Genomic DNA, 10270 nt, shown 5'->3' with positions numbered 1-10270 from the left:
AAATAGATTTAAAAGAAAAGTTCCCATTTATCTCTGGGCTGGAAACTTGACCAAGAACCCTACCTGATACACCAGACAAAATGGGCCATCAACTCAATAAGCACAGAACTAGGGCTCTTGGAAAAGTAAAAAACACATTATCAAAATAAGATACTTGTAAAGACTACGGAACATTTATCTACAAATGGAGCCTCTACTTCTGCCTAACGGACAGACATTTCCTTCATACTTGGATATTCCTAACACAATTCCAGATCAAACACAGGTCAGAGCTGGCAGGTTATAATATGCAATGAGTAAGAAATTTTGTTTTATGATTAACACATGAATCTTGCTGGAAAGGACATCTCCAAAAGCCACCATGAACCCTCACAGATGGTAAATTACAGCAGATACAGATCTAGAAAGCTGTCCAGAGTCCTGGGAGCATGACTGCCCATTTTTCATTTCTGTGTTTTCCTCTTCCATCCTCATCAGTTCAGAACCTGCAATTTCTAAAATTAGGAAAGTCCCATTAGTCTGTATAGGTCAGAAAGGCGAGCTAGCGGCTCCACAGCATAAACCAACCGCCAACATCTCTAGTCAAGCTTAAAGCAGTTGCGCATAAATAGCATTCTAGCAGAAAGCTGCTAAAACATCCTCAACTCACGGCAGCCTTGGCACATGGCTAGCCTGCCAGCTATAATGCAAATGTTTCACCCTTCCCATGGCGGGATACCACCTGCAGTTCACTGGGACACAAAGAGGAGGCCGCTCTGTGAAAGAGATACGCAAGGAGACACCAACATATCTACCGCTATCGCAAGATTGAGCAGGTCCTTGGGAATCTGCAAAGCTCAAAGCCCCTCCACGCCCTGCTGCAGGGAAAGGGAAACTCCTCCTTGCCCCTGTAATGGACAAGAAATGCTTGAGTCTCAGGTTGGTGGGTTTCACTCCAAGGACTTTTCTTAGGAAAGGAAAAGAAACTCACAGAAGGCACAAGACCCCTGGCCTGTGTATGCTGATGATCAAAGGAAATTATCCAGTTTACATTATCTGATTATTTAGCCTTCTAGTTCCAGAGCTGTAAAAATACATGGATCTCCCCAGTACTAAAAAGGACCAGCTATTCCATACCAACATCACGAATCTATTCTATACATTATCTGATTATTTAGCCTTCTAGTTTCAGAGCTGTAAAAATACACGGATCTCCCCAGTACTAAAAAAGACCAGATATTCTATACCAACATCACGAATCTATTCTATACATTATCTGATTATTTAGCCTTCTAGTTCCAGAGCTGTAAAAATACATGGATCTCCCCAGTACTAAAAAGGACCAGCTATTCTATACCAACATCATGAATCTGCAGCAGAAATGATGAAACTGGACTGCCAGGGCGGGAACTGCAAGGGGAGGGAGTGCACAGGAGTCAGTGGTTAGTCAGAATAGCCAGGCAGAGCCGTGCTCTTACTAAGGGAGCCAAGTGATCTTTAATGACCAGGAAAAATCCAGTGCTTTGGATTTAATGACTCACGGAGCAGCACAGTTCCTCCTACCAACGTGCTGTGGCATTCATACCCAGAAGGAAGTGTGTCAGCTACTGAGTCACGCAGCTCCAAAGGATCGGCTGTCGCCAATCTAAATACAAGCTATGCCCAGCCCTGTTCAGTCCTGACATTACTGTAGCCCAAGGTTAAGCTCATCTCCCAAAAGCTTTCTGAAGTAAAAACATTTCTGGTTATAAACAATTTCCAACGATTTCCAAACCCAGGCTACCGGGACCGTGCTTGAAAGGCCAGCAATTTCCCTACCTGCACCTTTAGCCTTTAACATCAAAGCAGCTGCAATACAACCTGCCGAAGGGACTGGAAGCAAAACTGATTGGCCACTTAGGAGCAAACTTTAATATAGGAGTGAGATTTGTGTTTTTACACTACTGACCTACATTTGCAAATCCCTGGAGGTAATTTTGTCCGGCCTATAAAAAGGACGAGCTATAAAGCCAGCTATATTAAGTTGTTATGCAACAGAAAGCACAGCTGTGCTGAACAAAAACAGCCTACGACAAGAGGAGCACACAAAAGCCATGAAGTTCCGTGTAGGAAAAACCGATACGTTTCAGCTAACAAAAGAAGAGACTTTTAATTAACTTGTTCTCATTGAGTGCGGAGATAATTAGATTACAGAAACAACCACATTAGTGTAATCAGTTTAGAAGAACCCACATACAGAGACAAAGGATTTTTCAAGATCCATCTATGAAAAAAAGCAGCTCCATTTAAACTGCTTTCACTTTTCCTTTGTTAAATGCATTCATGTGCTTTCTTTTAGAGGAAAAAAGATCCTAACTCCAATTCAGTTTAATCAAATCCTTGAAAGACTACCACAACTTCTGATCCCATTCTTCAGATATTTTGTATTTCTAAGATTATGCCTTTCTTCTATTCATGCAATTACTCAGGAATCTCACCTTTCGCTTCATCAAGGTATATCTCCTTTTCAGCTGCACAGTAAAGAGTGACAATATGACTCGCGTGCATCACAAGGGCTCAAAATGACAAATAAAAAGTGACAAATAAAATACTGAAACTGGGCAGAGCTAGTTTGATAAAGCCAAAATATTGGGGTGGGATTTAATTTTTGGGAAGGTGCGGCTCATGCCTTGAGACCTTCAAGGCTTGATAATGGGGGCTTGCCTCAAAAGGGAGTATATTTGTTAGGATGAGTGTATCTGTATCAAACCACGAGGGATCTGCACTGCTTGAACGGCAGCTTTCTTTAGCCAAAACAATATCCCACCTTTCCAGTGTCAGCCACGGTAAAAGTCACTCATGGTTTGATCTAAGGTCCAGCAACGAGTTCACACCAGGCTAAAGCACAAAGGAACACCTTCAACAGGATTATTCATATCCTTAAGTTGAGCATCTGTCGAAGTGCTTTGCAGAACTGATCCAGAATACATAATCTTACCCTTAGGAAAAAGAGCTCACGTTAAGAGGAGCTCAGGCTAGGAAAAGAGAATCCCCTGATGGTGTGCTCCTTGAGGTCTACCCAAACATGTTACAGGTGCTCAGAACAGAGCTCCTCCAAGAGCAGCCACAAAACCCCTGCCCACACCTGCTTGGTAGAGATGATACGATGCAACAGGAAGGAGGTGCTTTCCATCTGAAGCAACTTGGCTGGAATAGCATCTGCAAGCTTGTAATACCCCAAATAGAGATCGGTATGAGAGCCAGCTCCTTTTGCCCTTAATAAGTTCCACACGAAAGCATGAATGATGTAGACCCAACACCACCACATCCTCAAGTTCTCCTGCCATCTGTACAGTACAGCTGCACTGGTTCTAATCCCAGATACCCTCACCACAAAGTCTTCTAGCAATTTAAGGCCTCTTATGGGGATATGTTTTGTATGAGCAGCGAGTTCCACGCTTTGGCTTAAGAGGTACTTTTTAAACAGATAATGCTCCAGACAGACTTTATAGTCAGGTAGGTTAGAAATATATACTTATTTATGTACACATAAAAATTAGAACTACAGTAGAAGCTGTGTGGCTTCCACTATTTGCTTTTCTTTAGAAAAAAAACTATATAAAGCTATTATCATAACCTATTTTTTTTATTAAATAACATTTCAAGGGAAGATCTTTCCTCCCAAATATCATCTTTATATGTAAAAAAAAAAAAGCCAAATACAGGTGGCTCACACTATTTCATGAACACGCAATAGTCAGTGTCTACCAAATCCTGAACCTGATGCCAAGCACACCTATCACGGCAGAAACCTTCAGGGCTTGCTGGGCCCAAAGCTCTAGCAACCTGGAAAGAAATACAAATTGCACGCTTTGATGCGGGGACAGAGATACCATCATGGATCTCACTTCTATCATAAGGCAAGGGCAAGCCGGAGACTCCGACAGGAAAAGCAAGCTTTCCAGAGTCCGAAAGAGGCAGCGTGTTGGCTGCCCTAAGAATTAATCATGCAGGTGCATACAAAAAGTGGTCATGCCCCATGTCTATCCTGTACGCCCCTAGCACCAGGTGGTGTGGCATACGCTCTCACCAGCCACCATGACTGAGAAGGCCACCAGATGGCCCCTTCCCATGCTGCAGTTATATTCAGTTACAGCCATGTTGCTGTGGCCCCTATTAATAAGGCTGCAGTGGCATCTACTGGTCACAGCCCAGAGAGGCAGGCAGTGTTTTTGTCAGCTTCAAAGGTTTCTCATGCGACAGAAGAGCTTTTCAGGCTTCTTTCACAGCTTTTTTTTTCCTCTCCATTGCTGTTCCTTATTGTTGTTATTTATTATTGTCGCTTTGGAGATGTTACAGCAATGGATATTACAGCTGCCTGTCATCAATGAAGAGGTAAGTAAAAACCTCGGATATGAATGTATCACTCCAACCAACCCACAGTTAGTCTGTATCCTACCAGTAGTACAACAAAAGTCAGTGCCATTTTATGCTTGGATTAACTGGGCTTCTGAGAAGGCCTATGAGGCCAATTATTTCCAGTCACTGAGCTGGGACGTTTGGACCTCCCTTGCTATTTCTGTCTACCACACTGCGCAATATTTATGTTTCTTCAGGTACTCAGAAGGGGCTGCATGAGTGAGAGACAGGATGTGATTCAGTCACAGGTAGAGAGGAAAAAAAGCTGAACTCAGGCTGGCATGAACAATTAAACGAGACTTGTGTACATATGTGTCAGTGCAAGAGAGTAGTTTGCCATTAGGGAGTTTCTCTCTTATCAGTGCTCAGCTCTAACTGCAAAGCAAAACTAAATAAGGGCCAAGTCTGAGGAATGCAGTTAAGCATGATATTATAGCTCTCCGTTTGCAGAAACTCAAGTATCCAACACTCACTTGACCTTACAAAGAAATCAGAGTTTTCTTCTGTCACGGGGAATAATAACTGGTCCAACCGCAAGCGCAAGCACAGGCAAGAAGCCCAACGTTGGGTCAGGGCCAGAAAACAAGAGAGATGCAAGTAATGCGATTATTATGACAACTGCTGTTTTAGTCATCTTCAAAGATGACTCCTTTTTAAAAAAATATTTAAAGCAGTACTTCAAGGCTTGAAAATTTTGCCAGTTTTTAAAGAGCTGTGCCCTGATGAGATTTTTTTTTTCCTTAAGTTAGTTTTTAAGTAAGCAATACAATATTTGCTGTTGTGTTTGGAACACTCTTGAATCATATTTTCAAATTTTCTTCACTGTTCTCAAAGTCTAGCCTTGCTCTCAGAGGTGAAGCTCTGAGAAACGTGAAATAACATGAGGGTAACAATAAAATCATAAGAGTTGGTAATCCAGCCAGAGGCTGGGCGGGGGGAAGAAAAAACCTACCCTTAGGCACAGGATTCTGCAACATGGTTTTTCAGAGCGTTAACTATGCTACACCTTTCACCGGTCAGTCACAACCCTCATGGGGAACTCCAGGTGCTGCTCAGCCCTTTGGAAAATGCTGCCACTGATCTAGGTGCCAGAATAGAGACAGGAAAGTCCTATTTAAAGCTTCTATTTTTAAAAGGGGGGAGGAGAGACACAGTTGCGTGTTTGGATGGGAAAACCAAATTTAGCAACACAGCATTTGCATTGATTTCAACAGAAATTATTCATTCAGGAGAGTTGCACAACCCACCTTTGTGGAAGCACTATGCATTGCTTCATAGACAGATGCAGCCTTCTAATCCCCACCAAGTTGTATGGACCAGGGAAGATCTCTTCACTTGAGATCTTCCAATGTAGGCCCACAAGCCTAATCCAGCCCACAGAGCACACTTTCGTGGCCCCCTCAGAGGCAGAGTTGTTGCAAGTCTGCTCTCTCCAGGGCTGCGGCCCAAAGGCCAGGAAATGGGCAGAAGCAGCTCGCAGGGCAGGAGCTCCTTGGAAGCCAGCACAGATCCCACCACCACAAGTCCTCTCTGAACCTCAGGGCTGTATGCCCAAACTCTGCCCTGAAGCAGAGGCACCTGGCACCTACCAGCCTGACCCAGAGCTGGGGGCTCTGCAAGACCTCCCAGACTGGAGCGGGAGAACACCTGTACAACTCTGCCTCTACCACTTGTGGCTCAGAAACACCCGATTTACAACTGAACCAGTTTGCAACCTCCATTCGTTCTTCTTTTTGCACGAACAGAGTAAAGACCCTTTTAGCCTGAGAGGTCCCCCTATTGCAGCTCCAGTCTCCTTAGGGCAAAAGACACTTCAGTCAACTTGCACAGACACATAACATTCAGTTTCATTTAGGTCTTGTAAGTATAGCTGTAATACTTAAAGTGTCTAAAAAGGATGAAGAATGACTTAGGGTAGTATTAATATGAACAATTTTAAACTGAAGAGGTCAAACAAAGGTGAGTCTATTTATCTTAAAAGCTTCCATCCAAATAGCCCCGATCCAGCTTCAGATAACATCTCAGAATGTCACTCCAACTCAGAAATAGTATCCTAAGGAAAACAGTTATAATAAGAGCATGTAATCAAACGATTATTTTGAACCCATTCTTTCACATTCCAGTTTTGGAAGGAATAGTACCAAATCCTATGTTTGCCTTTGGGACTTTTTCTTCACCTGTTCCTACAGCTAAGAGTACAACTGCAAGACATCCCCATCAGACACGATCCAGTACCTTAATAACAGACACAGTTCAGCACACCACAGGACAATACTGTGTAGTTTTGCTCACAGAATAAATTTTTAAACATAAAGGAACACTATATCAAAATTTACAGGACGGAAAACAGAGGCTCAGTTATTCGTTTGGCAAGCAGCAGGCTCCAGATCAGCATGCATAAACCAAACCCACGCGCAGTTCTGTAGGATGCAGCCACTTTTTATTGGGAATAACTCATCCTGTTACCGAAAGGCTGTTACAAACAAAAGACGTTCAAGTATTTCACGTACAAGAACTATGACGTGTATGGCCTTCCAGCTAAAGCTCCAGACTTGACATCAGGATTTTAGCCTTAGTTCCATCCTCTGAACGGCACGTAACTTTGCACGGACCTGTAGCCACACCAGTCCTCCTATTTCCTACTTGCAGAATGAGAACTGCTACTTCTTTTCTCACATCTGCAACAAGGCCGTCATGAACGTGTTAAAATTTGACTTGGGATCTACAAGAAATGCAACACAATACGAATGCGGACTAAATCCACTGGCCAACATTTTATATAATGCTGTATCCTGTAGCCTCTAACTTTTATGTACACAGTCAGGCATAATAACTTGTAACTCATAACTTTTACAACTCCACAGCAGGTGTTCAGACTCTAAGGGTGGAGAAGGAAAAGGTATTTCTTTTCATTAACCACGCAGATATGTATTTAAGGGCAGAATTTTCAAAATTGGCCAACATCCACTTGGTATCACCTCCTCGTAGCCCTAACTTGACAGGAGCACAGAAAAGTTAACACCAAGAATTTCTGAAAGTCTTACACCATCTAGCACATTTGACAACCCAGCCGCTAATTATTTTTTTAAAAAAGCCTGAAGGACAGTCCAAACCACCATCTTTTGCTCTGTGTTACAATCACTGGACTGAAGGAAGGTAAAAGGCTGAATGGTAAGATGAGTTCATCCTCGGTCACGAAAAAGCCGTTTTGCTTGCAACTAAAGCTTTGCAAAGCTTCACTGCTTCAGCTGAAAGCTGTGTGACAGAGGTCTGAGTCATTAAATCCGCTGTCTGGGGAATAAACACATTGTTATGGTCCATTTCAGGCATTATCATCCTTGGTCTGTTCTGTGTAGCAAGACCCCTTCTACTCACCCTTCTCTGTTCCTCCTATCGAAGGGGTTTCTGATACCGCTGCTAAATGACTCAGACCTTGTGCTAGACACGTCAGTGTTTCACCACGAGTTGCTTTTCAGGCATGAGACAGCCACAGACAGAGGGTCAACTTTCAAAATCCTTCAGAAGCACCTGCGCCCAGAGGGCAGACACACTCTTTGCAAGCTTGACCCATTGTGGATCATTGCTGTCTGCTCTGCGCCAAGGAAAACCCAGTCGCATCAACCTCAGGCCCCAGTTCAGATCTGCAACAGAAGCTTGAACTCTCCTGAACCAAGAGTAAGATTGGGGGATGTATTTATTGTTCCTCTTAATCCAAGTACAGCTTACAGGACTCAGATTGGGAGCTGAATTTTTCCAAAGTTTCAGGTATTTAGATCATGGCTACTGGCTTCATCAACTGGCCAAGGGATACCAAAAGTTTATTACCACCTCTCATCTTGGCTGTTTATTACAGAGTAGAATTATAACACGGAGGCCTACAGATCCACTGTGGTAAAGATCAGCTTTTCCCAACAGCTTTATCAGTATTGCCTGGTACTCATTCCAGGGTTTGCACTGATTATATTTTTTTGTCAGTAACAGGGGGGATACAAGAGATACACGCATTATTTCTTCGCCTAAAGCAAGTGAAAAATATTTTTATTTAGCACAACAAAAATCATCTGCCTGCATTACGCATCTCAAAGGTCAACTTCAAAAAATCACATCACAAAATAACACAAATTCTCCACGGGGAGAGAAGGCACTGCTCTTTTACACCTCCACTCTTTGGTTTTGATGCCGTTACGTGAAGAACAGGTCTCTGATGACCAACTATAGGACACAGGGACATGACACTGACATTCTCTTCTCAGCTTTATCAGTGTCTTCGCTTGGCATCTAAGCCAAGATACTCAGCACAGCGACAATAGCTTCTTACCTTCAAGGCTTTAGTAAATTCAAAGGTGACAGAGACTTATGTATATCTCTAAGTATTTTAGAAATGTCTTTATGCAGCTTTCACCTCAAAGGCTACACTCGGAGCTCGCCTACTGCCCTCCAAAGTCAGGGCACTCTCATGAGTAGTTACTTGAAAAAGCTGAAGTGACTAAGCGTCTAATGAGACTTGGGGGAAACACAGCACTTGCAACAAGTTGACACTGTCTCCCACCCCTCCTGCGGTTCTTTTCTGGATCCGCTTTTGACACAGCCTGACACACCCCAAGTGGGAAAGTCTGCTTGTGGAGAAGGAGGAAGTATTGCATCTATTACGTGGAGGATGCGAAGAGAATCTAAGTAAGGCAGGTTGGATAGGAATGGGAATTTGGAAAACAGATGCATCCGTGAGCTGAAGTGACCCCAACAGTACTTGAAGTTTAATCCTGAGCAAATTTTTTTCCCATAGTTAGGCAAGATCAATACAGGTATACAGAGGCCTACCAAGAAAAGAGAAGACGCGTTCTCCACACCTCGTTTGTTAATAGGAGCAGAAACACAAGAAACAATAGCACCAGTCTTGCATGTCCACTTGGTGATAATTTAAAACACTGGCCTAGTAGAAGTACAGAGGAGCTATAAAAAGTGTATTGGAAGAAGAAATACATCTTTTACAAAAAAACTGAGTATGTATTACTCTGTCTTTGTCATGTTACATTCCCATGCTCCCAAAACATACCTCTGTCTACTAAGCGCCTCCTAGCTATAGGCATTTAGTAGACCCTATAGGAAAAGGAATCAAACTCTAAACAGATCATGTTGAGTCTTAGCTGCCTCACTCCAAGAATGAAGTCATGTTACCTATATCCAGTAAGCCTCCAAGTCATGTTACCCATATCCAGTAAGCCTCATTCTTGACTACATGAGGGTTTTAGCATATAAACCGATTAAGAAGGTAAAAATGGAGGTTTCCTGTCCTTTTCCATGGGAACTCTGGCAGAGAAAAGTAGTTGTTCAATTACAGTTTTCCCCACTCACCATCTCAATGAATGAGAGAATTACAGGTCTCCAAATCTGATTTCCTCAGCCTCCCACGAGATAGCTGAAAATGAGCGTGCTGCCTCCAAAACATACCTTAACTTTGCAACGCTTCAGAGGTAAACCATCACTGCCTTTAACGCTGTGGGTATGGTCGATGCTGACTGAAAATCCACCCATTTCCCCGACACCTACACTTTGCAACAGTTTATGCTAGATTCAGAGAGAACTTACCCAGACTTCTTTGTCTTCTGGCTTTTTTCCAGATCTCTTCCTCTTCATCCAGCTCTTCCAGCATACAGTGAGTACGTTTCCCTCTCAAAGGGATCTGACGGATGGGTAACAGAGAATTTTCTCCAGCAGTCCCCGAGCAGTTCACAAGGAACATGCGCCATAGCCCTCCTGGCACAGCAGAACAAGGTTGACATCAAACTCCACAGTCTCTTCCCTCAAGTTAGTTATTCACAGGCAACTGGGGGAGGAAAGGAAAAAAAAAAAAAGAGAAAATAGTGCTTGCACTTAGAAGAGGTCAAGACTTGGA

Source organism: Platalea leucorodia (genome assembly GCF_965183815.1).
Source record: "Platalea leucorodia genome assembly, chromosome: 3".
NCBI lineage: Eukaryota > Metazoa > Chordata > Aves > Pelecaniformes > Threskiornithidae > Platalea > Platalea leucorodia.
This window is presented reverse-complemented; position numbering follows the sequence as displayed.